Raw genomic sequence first — 14,270 nt, forward strand, 5'->3', positions numbered from 1 at the left:
GCGGAGCAGCTGGGCCCGTGAGCCATGGCCGCTGAGCCTGCGCGTCTGGAGCCTGTGCTCCGCAAAGGGAGAGGCCACAACAGTGAGAGCCCCGCGTACCACAAAAAAAAAAAAAAAAAAAAAAAAAAAGAAAGACTACATTTCAAACTGCATGAATCCAAAACTTTAACAGGGGAAAAAAAAAAATACAGTCACCCAAAAACTGGAAAATAAAGGGAAAGAAACAAGCATTTATCCTGCATTTCTGGCAGAAACTAGATGAGGAAATGTTCTTAACAGAATTCTAGCTAATAAATGTAAAAAGAGTTACATAATTAGAAAAAACACTATTTCACAATCTCTAATGAAAAAATGGATGACCATCAATGGTTAATAAAAGCATTAGGTGAAAAAAGTCCAATGAAAAAATTTTAAATAGATAGATCAGGCTGTAAGACCTCAACCCAAGGATCGATCTCAGTATTAGGACAACTAGACTTACATGCCAACACTATGTATGCCCTTGCCCCTTCATCCAAAAAATTAAAAGTAAAATTGAACCTGAATCAAATCAGCCTCTCTAGATCTCGTACCAGTTTACACTAAGTAAGGGAGACAGAGGAACACGTTAAAAATAACACGAGATACAACAATGTGAATATACTTAACACTACTGAACTGTACACTTAAAATGATTATTAAGATAGTAAATTTTGTTATAATTTTACCATGATTAAAAAATTTTTTCTTAATTTTAAAATAATGCCACAAGAATACAGCCAGCCAGACACAGACCATGGCAAGTTCAACATGACAGAAGACCCAGTTTCTTCAACAAATGAATGACATGAAAAAGGGGGAGTAAGAGGAAGTTGATATTAAATGACTTAAGAGGCACAACAATCAAATGCAATGTATAGACCTTGTTTGGGTCTGATCTGACCAAATCAAGTGTAAAAAAACATTTTTGAGAATTGGACAAATTTGAAGAAGAACTAAATCTAAGTCGATAATGGGACTATTGTTTATTCTGTTTGTGGTTATTTTTAAAATTCTTATTCTTATAGAAACATTCTGAAATATTCAGGTGAAATGAAATCTCACTTCCTTGCATATTCTCCCAAACTCCTTGCCCCAGTCTCACTTCACCTTATGTGTTTGGATAAGCCATAATCTGCTTTAACCAAGTCTCTACCTACTCTGGATACTTACTTACACAGCTAAACAAAGCTGGAGAAAAACCTACCATCATGTGAATTTAAAGTAAGCGAGTCAGCAATCACTTACGTCAAATGGACTTACTGTTGAACGGGTTCGAGGTTTTAGTTTTACAAGAAGAAAAGAGTTATGGAGATGGATGATGGCGAAGGCTGCACAACATTATGAATGTATTTAATACCACTGAATGCTACACTTAAAAATGGTTAAGATGGTAAATTGTATGTTATGTATATTTTCTACAATAAAAAAAAAATAGAAAAAAGTTAAAGCAACTTTCATTATGCTATGCTGCTCCTCTAATGATGAGAAGTAGAGTTATCTTTCAAACACAGAAATGGTTTTGACCATGTAGTCAAAACACAGAAGGAGATAAGTAATCCTAAAAAGCTTTTTGAAGAAAGTAAAAATATAAATGCTAAGACTAATCATCTGCACAAGAAACAGCACATTTTTTTTGTTTTGTCAAATATTGTTAATAAAACTGTTCTCCTACACATTAATTTCTCCAAAACAGAAATACAGTGCCTGAAGTTTTTAGACTAATACAAAAATACCGAACAGAGAAAGCTATACAGTCAAGAACTGTTCCTGTTCCACCTAGAGGACAATCTGGTGAAGCAAGTGCCCATTCTGAATCATATGAATATACCAGTAATAACAAAATGCTGTGTAAGGTTACCAGAGCTTGATGACAACATCCCTTAAGATTCCTTACGATCAACCAAATGCCACTATTCTGACTAGATTTTACTTACGACCATGTGATCTTCACTGGCTTTTCCAAATAGAATTTAACAATGGTAAGCTGCTCTCTCCAGCTGAGGTTAGTATTTTGAGTTACTACTAATTATTAATCACTTGCCTTCTTAGTGAAAGTTCAGAAGTCTGATTTACCACTCTCATGGGAGCTTATTTAGTGTGAATCAATGTCTGGAGTTTGATCACGCTTCAGAGAATAAATACAAGTATTACTGAACTGAAATCTGAAATCCAAGCCCTAGACCTGGGGTCATTCCATCAAAGAGTCATAATTTCTGCCAAAGTGGCCAACCACTCCCTTTCTTGGTTTTCATGACATATGATGTGTTGCCTTAAAATTTAAGAGACAGCTCATTACTTGAAAGCAGTGAGGAGATCTTCTTTATTTTCCGAATCCCTGACAGTGCAGATTAGGAAGTGGAGGGAAAAAAGAATATGATAGAATAAAAGAAACGGCAGCAAGTTGGACAATCAAGCCCTTCTGAGGAGCCTATCTGCCCAGTGAGCAATCCCACCCATTTTTCTTGGAGTCCAACTGAACATAGTATTGGAAACTAGGTAGAGAAAAGGATATAAGAATACAAACAATTTAGGATTTTTCCCAAGGCTTAAAATAAACAAGCAGACCTTACTCTCTAAAGAATACAGTATGTCACTACAGATTACTATCTAAAAAGAATAAAATGTTTCCAAAACAGGCTTGAAAATTGTCAAGTAGAATTAAAAGACTTTTAAAAAATAGCTAGGCCAGAGTCAGCAGGTATACAGCCCCTGACTAGTCAATCTCTAATTCCTCCAATCCAGTGCCAAACATCACTAGTGATCCTGGCAGCATAAAATCTGTCCCTGATCTAGATCTCAGAGAAACGGTTTTTCAGTATCTTAGAATAATTATTTACCTTAAAGAAATACAGGACATTATTTACCAGCATAGAAAGATATGCTTTCATTATTAAACATCTTACGAAATGGCTTAAAAAATACACAGGGGAGGGGGGTAAGAGGGAAGACACAGGGGGGCGCAGGGCGGGGGAGAGACCATAAGTGCAAGTCAGCCACCATTTAAGGCAGCTTTTAAACTAAGAAAGTTGGTACTGAAGAGAAAGATTTAAGTCTTTATCCTTTCAGTGGGTACTGTATTTCAGAGTCATCAAATAGCCCCAGGTGGAAAAAGTCCTATTTTACAAAGGAATAAATGAAGAATGAAAGAATTAATAAAAAACAAAAACAACATCATTTCATAATTCCTAATGAGCCTTTTAAAAACAAGGATTTATAAACTGGGTTAAAACCATTAGATGAATCATTGGCACTGGCATAATGCTAAGGTAACACCACCACCCAGATTGTTTTTTGATTATAAGGTAGAAAATGTTCAAGAGAGGAATAAACTGTTACCCCCTTCACCAATCTTCCCAACACTAATGGGGGTAGAACCAGACACTGTGGGTCTTCGGATCTGACAGAATATGAAATACACACCAACGTTTTACCTTGATTAAGAACTAGAGGAACTAGCCAGATGACACCAAAGAAGCAATTGGAATGCAGGACTTTCTGCAAGGTAACTGGTCTGCTACCTTTAACAAGCTGGTGTCAGGACTATTCTAGACTTAAAGAGAATTAAGGGATATACAGAATGAGATGCAATGAATGGTCCCTATATAGGATCCACAAATCTGCAACAAAGGACATTCTGCGGACTGTTGGAGAAACATTTAATACCTAGTTCATATTTTGAAATATTAATGAATTATTATGAGATCATGTTATTTTGGCAATGTACAAAAATGCATTTCTTGTTAAAAGGCGCTCTGAAGTTAAATAATTTATTTAAATTGTATTGGCCAGATTTTTTTCCAAGGGAAATGAGGCTGAGTTATAGCAAATCTTAACTGACAAGATAAAATGCTAAATTCCTCTTTTCCTTTCCTTGCTTGTTACATTTTCTCCTCCATTCTTGGTGCTTTACTTCTTTCACATACACAAAGGAGAAAAAAGGGAAAGGCGCAGAGGAAATGAAGGGAGGGGAGAAGGAAGAAATAAACTCATGTGCAGAAAAATCCTTTTATTTGATGATCGGGAGCCTCACAGAGCTACAAGTTATGGAATATATGAAAAGGTAGTGCCACTAGCCTTGGTGCCAATTTACTTCTTCCTATCCAAATTTTCACTATGTCTTACCCAATTTTTCACTAAATCCCACTGATTTTTACCTCTTCAGGACTTCTAAACCTGTCTTCTCCATTTTCACAGCTACTGAAGTTAATTTACACCCTCATTTCTCAGCTACAACTTTTAAACAACCTTCTCTATACCTTCCTGATAGATGCCTGCTCATGTCACTCTCCTGCTTAAAAATCTAAGATGGCCTTTTCTGCCTACCTAGCTAAAGCCCTAACTTCAAAGTCCTTTACAATCTGGATTTAGGCAACTATTTTCTCACTCATCTTCAGCCACTGACACACAAGACACCCTATAAAGTCCTAAATTAATCAAAGCAAACCTACTTCTAAGACACAGTCTTTCAATAACACATGCTAATCCCTTCACCAAAGGGAACCTTCACCCTAAACTCCTACTCACCCCCTTCACGGCAACTCAGGTTAGATGTCAGACAGAGTCCCTGTAAGCCCTTCCCAACAAAGGCACAAGTTCACTACTCTTTCCTCTGCACACCATACATTTACTACAGCATCTATCACCCCAGTTTGTATCTCCCAGTGTCTTGTGTAAGACCTAGCACGTTGTACTAATAAACTGGTCTAAACATTCTTTCCTTCATGACTCAAAATCAGGTTTTCCAAGAAAAATCCAAAAAAAGCAAGTCAATACATCCAAACCATGCTTCCTTAAGGAAGCTTTCTTTACAGAATCATTCATTCAACAAATATTTACTAAGCACCTTCTGCCTCTATGTGCCAAGAGCACTCTGCCAGGTTCTGGGAATAAAGAATAAATAGGAAATACGTACATGATCTTGGATCTTAATCTACTGGGGAGTGCAAACAAAAATCTTACGACGATGTAATCACACTACAACCCTTTTTACAAACATCACTCTAATTCAGGACTTCTTCCCTACCCCTCACAAACACAGGAGTTTATCATTCCCTGCTTTGAGCTATTCTGAACTTTGAAGATATTTCTAATGTTATATTCTTTAAGCCCACCTTTATTTTTGACATGTCTCATTCACCTACTCTAACATAGGGTCTTTGCACTTATATTTCAAATATTTTTATATTTTCAGAGCCTGGCAAATACTGTTTGGTGAATACTTATAAGAATTCAAGGGGATAAGCTGGGACAGTAAAAAAAAAAGCAAACATTGTGTAAGAGACAAGTATGCTAACAGAAGCAGTGCCCATGTTACCAGGAGTAAGAAAAACTAACATAGGCCTCTAATCTTGAAGGTAAAATCTAGAGAATCCAGACAGAAAGGACCTAAGTAACCAAAGGCTGAGAATATTCGTTCTAGGACAGGCTGGGATATGAAGCAAAGGGACAAACTTAAAGGTAAAACTGTATAAACATAATCTTAGTGACATGCTATGGCAAAATAAGAGCAAACCTCAAACAGGTGGGGGTAATGGCAAAACTGTATTGGAATGCCTATCTGTCACACTCTGCACTAGGCACATAACAGCTAACATGTTTTAAGCACTCACCAACTGGCAGGCCCTTCACATGCATTATCTCATTTAACCCTCAGGACTCCTATGAGTAAATACTATTGTATTATTCTCCATACATAAAGAAAGAACGGTCCAGAAAATGAGTCATTTACCTGAGATCACAGAGATCCTACTGGCACAACTGTGATTTTAACCCAAGTCTGATCCAAAAGTCTATGCTTTCAACCACTATGCAATAATTTACTGGTAATTACCTCGATTTAATTCTCATAGCGATCCATGAAGTAGACACTATTCTCATTTTATTTTAGATGAGGAAACTGAGACTCTGAGTTTAAATAACTTGCCCAAGGTTGCACACACTTAGTAAGTAGTAGAGCCAGGATTTGAACCTGGGACAATCTAGCTGCAAAGCTGTACTCTATTAACACCAATGCCTCACACAAGTCTAGAATTCTGTCACTGATGAAACCAAGATCTTGTGTTCATTCTCCAAATATTATGTTGCTAAGACCACGAGCCCCTGAGTTTCCTTCTCAGATGTATCATCTTTCCAAACTACTCTTCACCTGTATTCTCTACTCCCAAACTCTGCCTAATACTTACTTAACACAGCAGACCTCAAATGCTATCATCTCAGGACCCTTATACTCAAGTACCTCAAAGACCTTTCAATTGTGTGGGTTATATCTATCAATATTTACCATACTAGAAATTAGAAATAAGGAATTTAAAATATGTATTAACTCATTAAATATAATAAACCTATCACATGTTAACATTTTTATGAAAAGTAACTACTTTCAAAAACAAAGTAAAGTTTTGTGAGAAGAGTGACACTGCCTTACATTTTTGCAAATCTTTAAGGTCTGACATGCTAGAAGACAGCTGGATTCACCTATCTGCTCTGAATTCAACTGATCAGATATTACACATCATTTTGTCAGTCTCTGGAAAACACCACTGTATACTCATAAGAGGAAGAGAATTAAAAAGGCAAATAACCTTAGTAATATTTCTAAGAACTTAAGGTTTCTGTAGCCACCTCCTCCTGCCTCCCAAAATCTCAATTCCTTAAATCCTTTTCTCAAGTAGAATAAGAATAAATTTAAGTCCATATTGGTTTAACTAAAATTTCCAATAAATAAGACCTCTGTGAAAAAAGATTTTAAAATTATAATAAAATATTCCTCCTAAACAGAGTCAAACAGCAAATGCAGTAGTTAGTCTAAGCTCTAAAAGAAGACCGGCATACCCATCTGCATCCGCAGTGCCCAGCCAATAACCAACAGGCCATAAGAGTTTACTAGACTGCTGTTAAAATGCAATTCTAATCATGTGCCTGTGCCTAATAACACAAGTGAATATAAAATACAGTCAGAGTGTACTGCAACACCACAGGAAACTACCAATTTTGAAGGTCAAAAATGGTCAAATACTAGCAATTTCATTCAACTCAATAAACTAACTCGAAATATAACTATAAAGATACACTAAGTATAGGTCATCCACAAATTTCAACTTAAAACACAAATACTTCTTAGCTTAAAATTTTTTTTTTTTTTTTTTTTTTTTTTTTTGCGGTACGCGGGCCTCTCACTGTTGCGGCCTCTCCCGTTGCGGAGCACAGGCTCCGGACGCGCAGGCTCAGTGGCCATGGCTCACGGGCCTAGCCGCTCCGCTGCATGTGGGATCTTCCCAGACCGGAGCACGAACCCATGTCCCCTGCATCGGCAGGCGGACTCTCAACCACTGCGCCACCAGGGAAGCCCAAAATTTTTAATTTCTATATTTTAAGTCAAATATAAAGTATAGAACAAAAGAACATATTAGGACAATTATGATTTATGATCTAGCCAGCAAAGCTGAGGGCCCACTAACATTAAGTCAAACCATGATTTGTGTGATGAAACATCACCGAGGTCAAAAAGGAAAGGAGAGGGAGCCATCGATATTAAATCTGTTCTCTTAGTATGAGACAAGCAACAACCGTCTAGTTTACACCTTCAGCAATGATGGCTCCCAACAGAAATCTTTTCATTTCTTTCTTATCTTCTGCCGGTTTCCATAATCTATTTGCTACTCCCACTCTTACAATCACAGTATTCTAGCTACCCCTATCAGGTTGGAATTTTGACCTTTTGAGGCATTCAACATTTATTCTAGCTGCTAATTCATGTATACAATCATTTTGGGAAGTTCTACTATAGTAGCAATCAGTTTTGACCCACTAGTCTATTTTTCCCCTAAAAACTAAGAAAGAAAATTATTCATGAAATGCTGACCTTATAAATCATCAAGAAGCCTTTAACAACTCTAGAATATTTCTCTCACAAGGGCTTAAATGAACTCTCTGACCCCCAGTTTCTTGGCCCTGTCCCCTTCATCCAGGCTTCACATTTTTCCTATGTCTCCTGAAAAAGTATGTCACACACACAATTTCCCCACCCCTATCCACCTAAACTCTCAATGAATCCCTATTATATACAGACTAAAGTCTCAACACTTAAAGAAGACTACTCACAGACTGTTTCTGGCCACTCCTCCTGTCCCTTTCATCTTTGCATCCTATGTTTCACAGCCCAAGTTGTATGTAACTTGACTTTGCACATGTTCTTTCTTCTCACTAAAAGGTCCTACTCAAGTCTAACAAACCTCTATTCAACCTTCAAAGCTCAGCCCAAAGACCTCTGAGATGACTCCCTCAAGTTTCCCAAGCAGAATTAGTTGCTCCTTCTTTAGCATGCCCCAAATGCTTTGTGTATTCCTCATTACTATATGACCTGATGAGCACTTTACTGGTTCATTTGTTTTTCTCTCCATACCGTTATAAACCCATTTAGAATAAAAGAGCATAAGCCCTATTAGAGGAGCAAGTCTATAATGGTGCCTGACACATGGGTGTTTCCAGTATTTTTGGAACTGAGATTTAGCCCTATTTTTAAATGCTGTGTTCAAGTATAATCAGTTCTGCTGTATCACTTATTCTGAAAATAATCTGTTCCAACGTAACTGATATATTAGAAAATTTGAGCTTAACACAAAATTTCCATTTGCTTATGTGTGATTTTGTCTGTGAAAAAAACCAGATGATGGTAGAAACCTGCCCCCAGCTGAACTGAGCTGCATAGAAATACACAAAATACACACACCTCAAAACACCTACCAGCTACATCAGTTCACCCTGTGTTGTGTGCACATGAGCTGAGCCACACCCACCCCCCTCTGGTGTTACAACATTCCATTCGATTTCAGGTAACCCTCCTTCCACCACTGTACAGTAACTCACAAGCAGCAACCTTTCTGATGCCCATTAACACAAGCAAACCAGGTCTTTTTCAAGGTAAAGTGACATATTTATTGTAGTATTTATGTATACCATAACGTGTAAAACCATGCTACCATTTTTACCAGGTTCCTTTTTAGTAACATAAGTCACTGACAAAGTTTTGAGTGTTGTGCCTTAGTTCCACTTTTCCCAAAAGGCCTGTAGTTTTTACTGCACAATTTTCCATATCATGGTGATTTTTAGGAACTTATATGTTGCTTTACAGCAGAACTGACTATATAAATTAACAGCTGTATGAGGAGTTCTTAGGTTTTAAGAAATTTTCAATATTTCAATTCCAATAATAGACAGGAGAGAAAACTCTGCCCTCTCCCCAATTTCACAAAATGTTTACAGTCCATATCCTCACAGACCATCAGGATAGCCATAACCGTTAAGCTTGGTGGCTCTCACTTCTGGTGAGCAGAGAGTTGATTTTTCCAGCTTAAGCTCTACAGTCTGCCTAAGCCTAACTCAGAAGCCAAGTTCTGAATGCCTGAACTTTCACATGTACCATTATATGGGTTTCATTTTTTTATTGCTCTTAACTTTTTTCCAAAACATTTTGATTTTAAACTACCCTGTATTATAGAGCAATTGAACGGAGCCCTCAAACCCACTATAAAATGGATCATACACAAAAGACCCTATATCCAAGTTTAAAATAGATTCAGAGTCACTAACTCCATAGTATCTCAAATGTGACTTTTTTATATGTATGGCTCCACTTAATTCTCCGCACTGATGCCCAAATGATCTCTAAATCACTTTGTTCCCCTATGAAAAATATTTTGGCTCTCTCCTTTGCTATAGGATAAAGACATAAACCTCACTTTTAGCTTAGTAAGTATGGTTCTTCAAAATCTAGGATGGACACACCTTTGCAGGCTCATCTCCAGTCACTCTCCGTTTCAGTAACACATCGATATTGGCCTTACCCCAACACTTGGCACCTCAGTGCACCCACAGTTCCTTTTGTCTGAAATGACCCCATCTCTCCAGTTTGACAAACACCTATTCCGTGCTATTTTCTGTAAACTGCTCCCACACATTCTACAAATTTCATCATTCTCTCCTGTTCTCCCCACAGCACTCTGTACACCTACTAAGACTACAGCAACAAGAAGACAGCAAATGAGTGTTATTCACTTTTTAATTCCCAGAGTCCAACACTATGTCCGGCATATACTATTCCCTGCACATAACTTACCAAGAAAATAAAAATGGATGAGGGAGAGGTAAAGCCCAGAGAAGGGTAAGATTAAGGCAGTCTAAATGAGTCCCCATCTTACATGCAAATAGACAGTTTAAAAGCAGTTTCCCAACCAGTATACCTTCCATATGGGAAAGTTACAAGTGTGCTGAAGAGGGCCCTCACCTCTCATGGCCCAAAGGCTACAGCTGTGAGCAGTCTTGACCATTTATTCCAGTATGCTTACATATATTATCCCTCTCTGTTGCACTATGATATGAAAAAGGTTTATGCTTTAAATATAAAAAAGGCTAATATGAACATGGTGGAATGCCTAACATTATAACCAAAATGCATTATTTATAAACCATAAGTACAGAAGCAAATGCCTTTATTTGTAGCCAGGACCAAGTTCTGTAAACAACTCATATCTGTTCAAGAGTCTGAAAAGTTTTACTTTGCCACCAAGGTTTAAGAAACCTGAAAATACCTACAAATCAAACAGGCATTCAAAAGAGCTTCCTCATCTACGTTACCACTGATCAAGACACTTCTGAAACTATGCAAAATCTTCTGAGTCTCACAGGAATCTTTGTCTTTTGTCACATCCTCGTTTTTTGACCATTTCATTAAGTATCTTATTCACCTACTGAGAACTGACCAGACTCAACTACCTCAAATAACTTCCAGCCATTAAAACACACTCCGCCCTCCCAAAAAAACTAATCTCCATCAAGTACCTCACTCTCATGTGCTCTCACATTTACACAAAACCTGGTCCTTTCCCTCTTCACTGTAATATCTTGGGCAAGTCACTTTAACCTTTCTAGGCCTGCTTTCTCAACAGCAGCTATTCAAATATTTTGTTTAAAGCAAGCTGACTGGACTAGATCACTGGTCTAAAAATATTAAGCAATTTTTATTCTAAAAGTCATTACATTCTAAAGACTGCGATAATTGCTCTGATAGCAATTACAAAACAAGTCTTCAAGACCTTTTGATCAATGGACACAGCTCCTAAAGCCTACAAAACTGTTTTGGGAAGATAAATGCTAGTGCACTGTGAAAAACACAAAGTGCTATTATATGCCATTTTATTTTTCACTTGTTCATATTCACTCTCTTCCTTTCCAAAATTAAAATCCCCAGACACAAAGAGGCAAGATTCCGCACTACCACTAATGGGGCAATCCACCTGGAAAACAGGTAAGTATGGGGACTCATGTTTAAGGAGATTTATTTAAATGTCAGCTTAACACAATAACAAATCCAAAAAGGACAAGCAAGATGACCATTCACAATGCTGTCATTTGCAGTAACAGTTCAAGAGGTTACAGGTGTTCATTAGTAGGCTCTTAGGGGAAGCTGTAGGAGAAAAAGAGTCAAAAAAAAATTTCCAAAGAAAATAATGATTGGTGTTTAGAAAAAAAGAAAAGAGATACGATTCAAGTTATTACACAAAACTTCAAGTAATTAGAACTATCTCTGAGTCCTCAGCAATATCATAAATCTCTTCATCTGGTGCTAAGGGTTTCTTTAACCATGTCCTTCCCATTTCCCCACCCCCCCCATAAAATTTGTGTTAAACTGAATTTTAAATACATTTGGGGGAGGGGGTAAACAGTTGGTTTCCCGCTTTGCGGTAACTGCGAAGTTCCACACTCCACTCCGCGCAATTCCACACCGCCACTTCTCCAAAGTTGCCACCCATCCCAGCCAAGAGTCCCGGACACTAACTCCCCTCCTCCGGGTGACCAGAGCCAGGGTCGACAGCCAGGGGCATCCCCCAACCCTGGCGCCCCTTGCGCGCCCCCGCCCCCGCCGTCAATCAACACCCCCCAGCCCCAGACGCGGCGCGGGGGCGCGGTCCGGGGACCTACTGGATGGCGACAGCCGCGCGTCTAGGGACCCTCAACAGCCACCATCTCCTCCATTCTTCGGGCCCGCTGCACGCAAAACTCAAGGTGCTCTTGCTCGAGTCCCCCGCGCTACGGTCCCGGGGACACGACCGAGAGGGGCCCGTGGCCAGCCAGTGTGGGAAGCAGAGCCCAGCCGGGCCTCGGGCTGGTCTCGCTCACCTCTTGGGGTGCGCCGCCTTCCTCCGCCGCTGCCGCCTCCTCCTCCCTGTGAGTGCAGCGGGGTCTGACCTGTGGAACCACCATACCAGTCCCGCCCGCTGCTGCAGCGCCGCCGTCGCCGCTCCTCTGCCGCCTCAGCCGCCGCTCTTTGTTCTCCCTCCGAGATCCACCGCGTCAGCCGCCCGCTTCAGCCGCCTCGATGGGCCGCCACTACGGCCTCCCGGCCTCTCGGCCTCCGGCCTCACCCTCCTCGCTGCACCCACCGCTGCCTTCGCCTTCGCGCAGCCGACGCCGCCGCCACCGACGCCCACCGACGCCGCCGCCGCCCCCTCCTCCTCTGCGCCCCCCTCGTTTTCATTGAAAGCAAACAAGCATCATGGCGGCGGCCGCCGTCCCACCCCTTCCCCCTCCCCCCCCACCCACCCCAAGCCTGCGAGCGCCGCGACCGACGCTGCCGCTTCAACATCCCGGCCGCCCATTGGCCGCCGCCGCCGGGCGCGACCATTCAGCATCCGGGGAGGTCGCTCTCGGCTCGTCTCTTGCCCCACCCCCGCGATGGGGAGCAGTGAGCCGGCCGGGCGCGCTCCAGGGTCAGACCTCCCTCTCCTCTTCCCGCTCTCCTCGCTTGTTTCCTGCCTTGTCGCTTCTACTTTCTCATCTTCTTAACGCTCCTACGCTTTTCAACTAGATCTTTTTTTTTCTTTCTTGTCTCAGACTGTTCATTTTTGTTCCTCTCTTCTCTCTGTTTCCTTGATCTTCCTCCCTTTCGTTTCGCCTATCAATTACATGGAAACAGGGACAAGCTCTCAGACTTTTGACCCTTAGCCAGTATCCTGAGCTGCCTAAAGACAAGACATTCAGTCGTGAACAGTGGCTTGATTCATCCTGCCTCAGATATGAAGAAAAAACTAATTAATGGCACATTTCGGTCCATTAATGGTCATTCAGTCCAGTAAATTCAGGGACAATTCTGGTGGGATCCTAGCCCGGAGTAACTGTCCGCAGCTGTGTTCAAAGAGCAAGATGTTCTATTCAGGTGGAGATTGAAAATGAGCAGAGAAAGGATTGATGATGCTTGCATGAGTTCACATTAGTTGACTGGTGGTCAAGGCCCTGTGCTGGGACCAAGGCAAAGAGATGAATCAGGCCCCGGCCTGCCCTGAGTAAGCTCACAGCCTAGGGACAAGAGAAACACCCAACAGACTGTTAAAACCCATTAGAGGTGCATGAGGACAGGCATGGCCTGAGGAAAAAGGAATAGCTGTCCACTCACCTACATGGCAAACTAGGATGGGCTCCTAGCTCTTTCCTGGAAAATCAACTCTGAAGAAATGAGAGTGAAACAGGTTCCAGGAACTAACAATAGCAACAAAATGAGACACCCTCTCTTGCTATACTGGGCTAGAGAATATGGGAAATGGTTGGCTGCTGTTGGGGCAGAGGAGAGCTAGAAGGGCAAGGAAAAGATTGAGACCGTAGGACTCCTGGGCACAGAAGCTTTTCAAACAGTTGCTAATCAGGGAAGGGAGGGGTTGCAGAGGCAAGGGAGGAGCAGCCAAGAAATAATAGTGCAGCCTTGGGGCAGGGTCCTGGTACTACCTCAAGGGATACACATAACAGTATCTTTGAGCTCTTTACAGAACTAAAACCCCCAACAAACAGAAGATGTCAGCATTCTTCATTCCAGAGAAGACCACTTGAGGCCAGATTAAAGGAACCAGAGAAGCTCATCAAGAGATTACCAAGACCAGATTAAAGGAGTGAATGCCCTGCACACACCCTAATCTTATCAGGAACCCTGCCCTTGAACCATTGCTATAAAACTCCTCACCAAATCCTTCCAGGTTGGGACACACAGTTTTTCAGGGGCACAACCCTGCTGTGTCCCCCCTTTGCCTGGCAAAGCAATAAAGCTATTCTTTTCCTCTTCACCCAAAACTCCAAGATTCAATTCAGCACCAGTGCACGAAGGCTGAGTTTTCAGCATCAACGGTCAGTCCTCTAGTGTCAGAGGACACTAGACAACAGCAGGGCAATATGAAAGCCCAGGAGGGGTAGGAGGTTGCTAAGAACAA

The 14,270-nt window shown here is 40.8% G+C and overlaps 1 protein-coding gene across 3 annotated transcripts in view; it reads right to left on the reverse strand.

Annotated features, from left to right (window-relative positions):
* Positions 1–12,494, reverse strand: part of CNOT6 (CCR4-NOT transcription complex subunit 6) — a 70,203-nt gene extending 57,709 nt beyond the window's left edge. For all 3 annotated transcript variants that reach the window (XM_007122206.4, XM_007122205.4, XM_007122204.4), the window contains exon 1: positions 12,196–12,494. The gene's annotated coding sequence lies outside the window, so the exon portion shown is untranslated. The remainder of the gene's footprint in view (positions 1–12,195) is intronic.
* Between the last annotated feature and the right edge of the window lie 1,776 nt (positions 12,495–14,270).

This window comes from Physeter macrocephalus, chromosome 2, assembly GCF_002837175.3.
Source record: "Physeter macrocephalus isolate SW-GA chromosome 2, ASM283717v5, whole genome shotgun sequence".
Lineage (NCBI taxonomy): Eukaryota > Metazoa > Chordata > Mammalia > Artiodactyla > Physeteridae > Physeter > Physeter macrocephalus.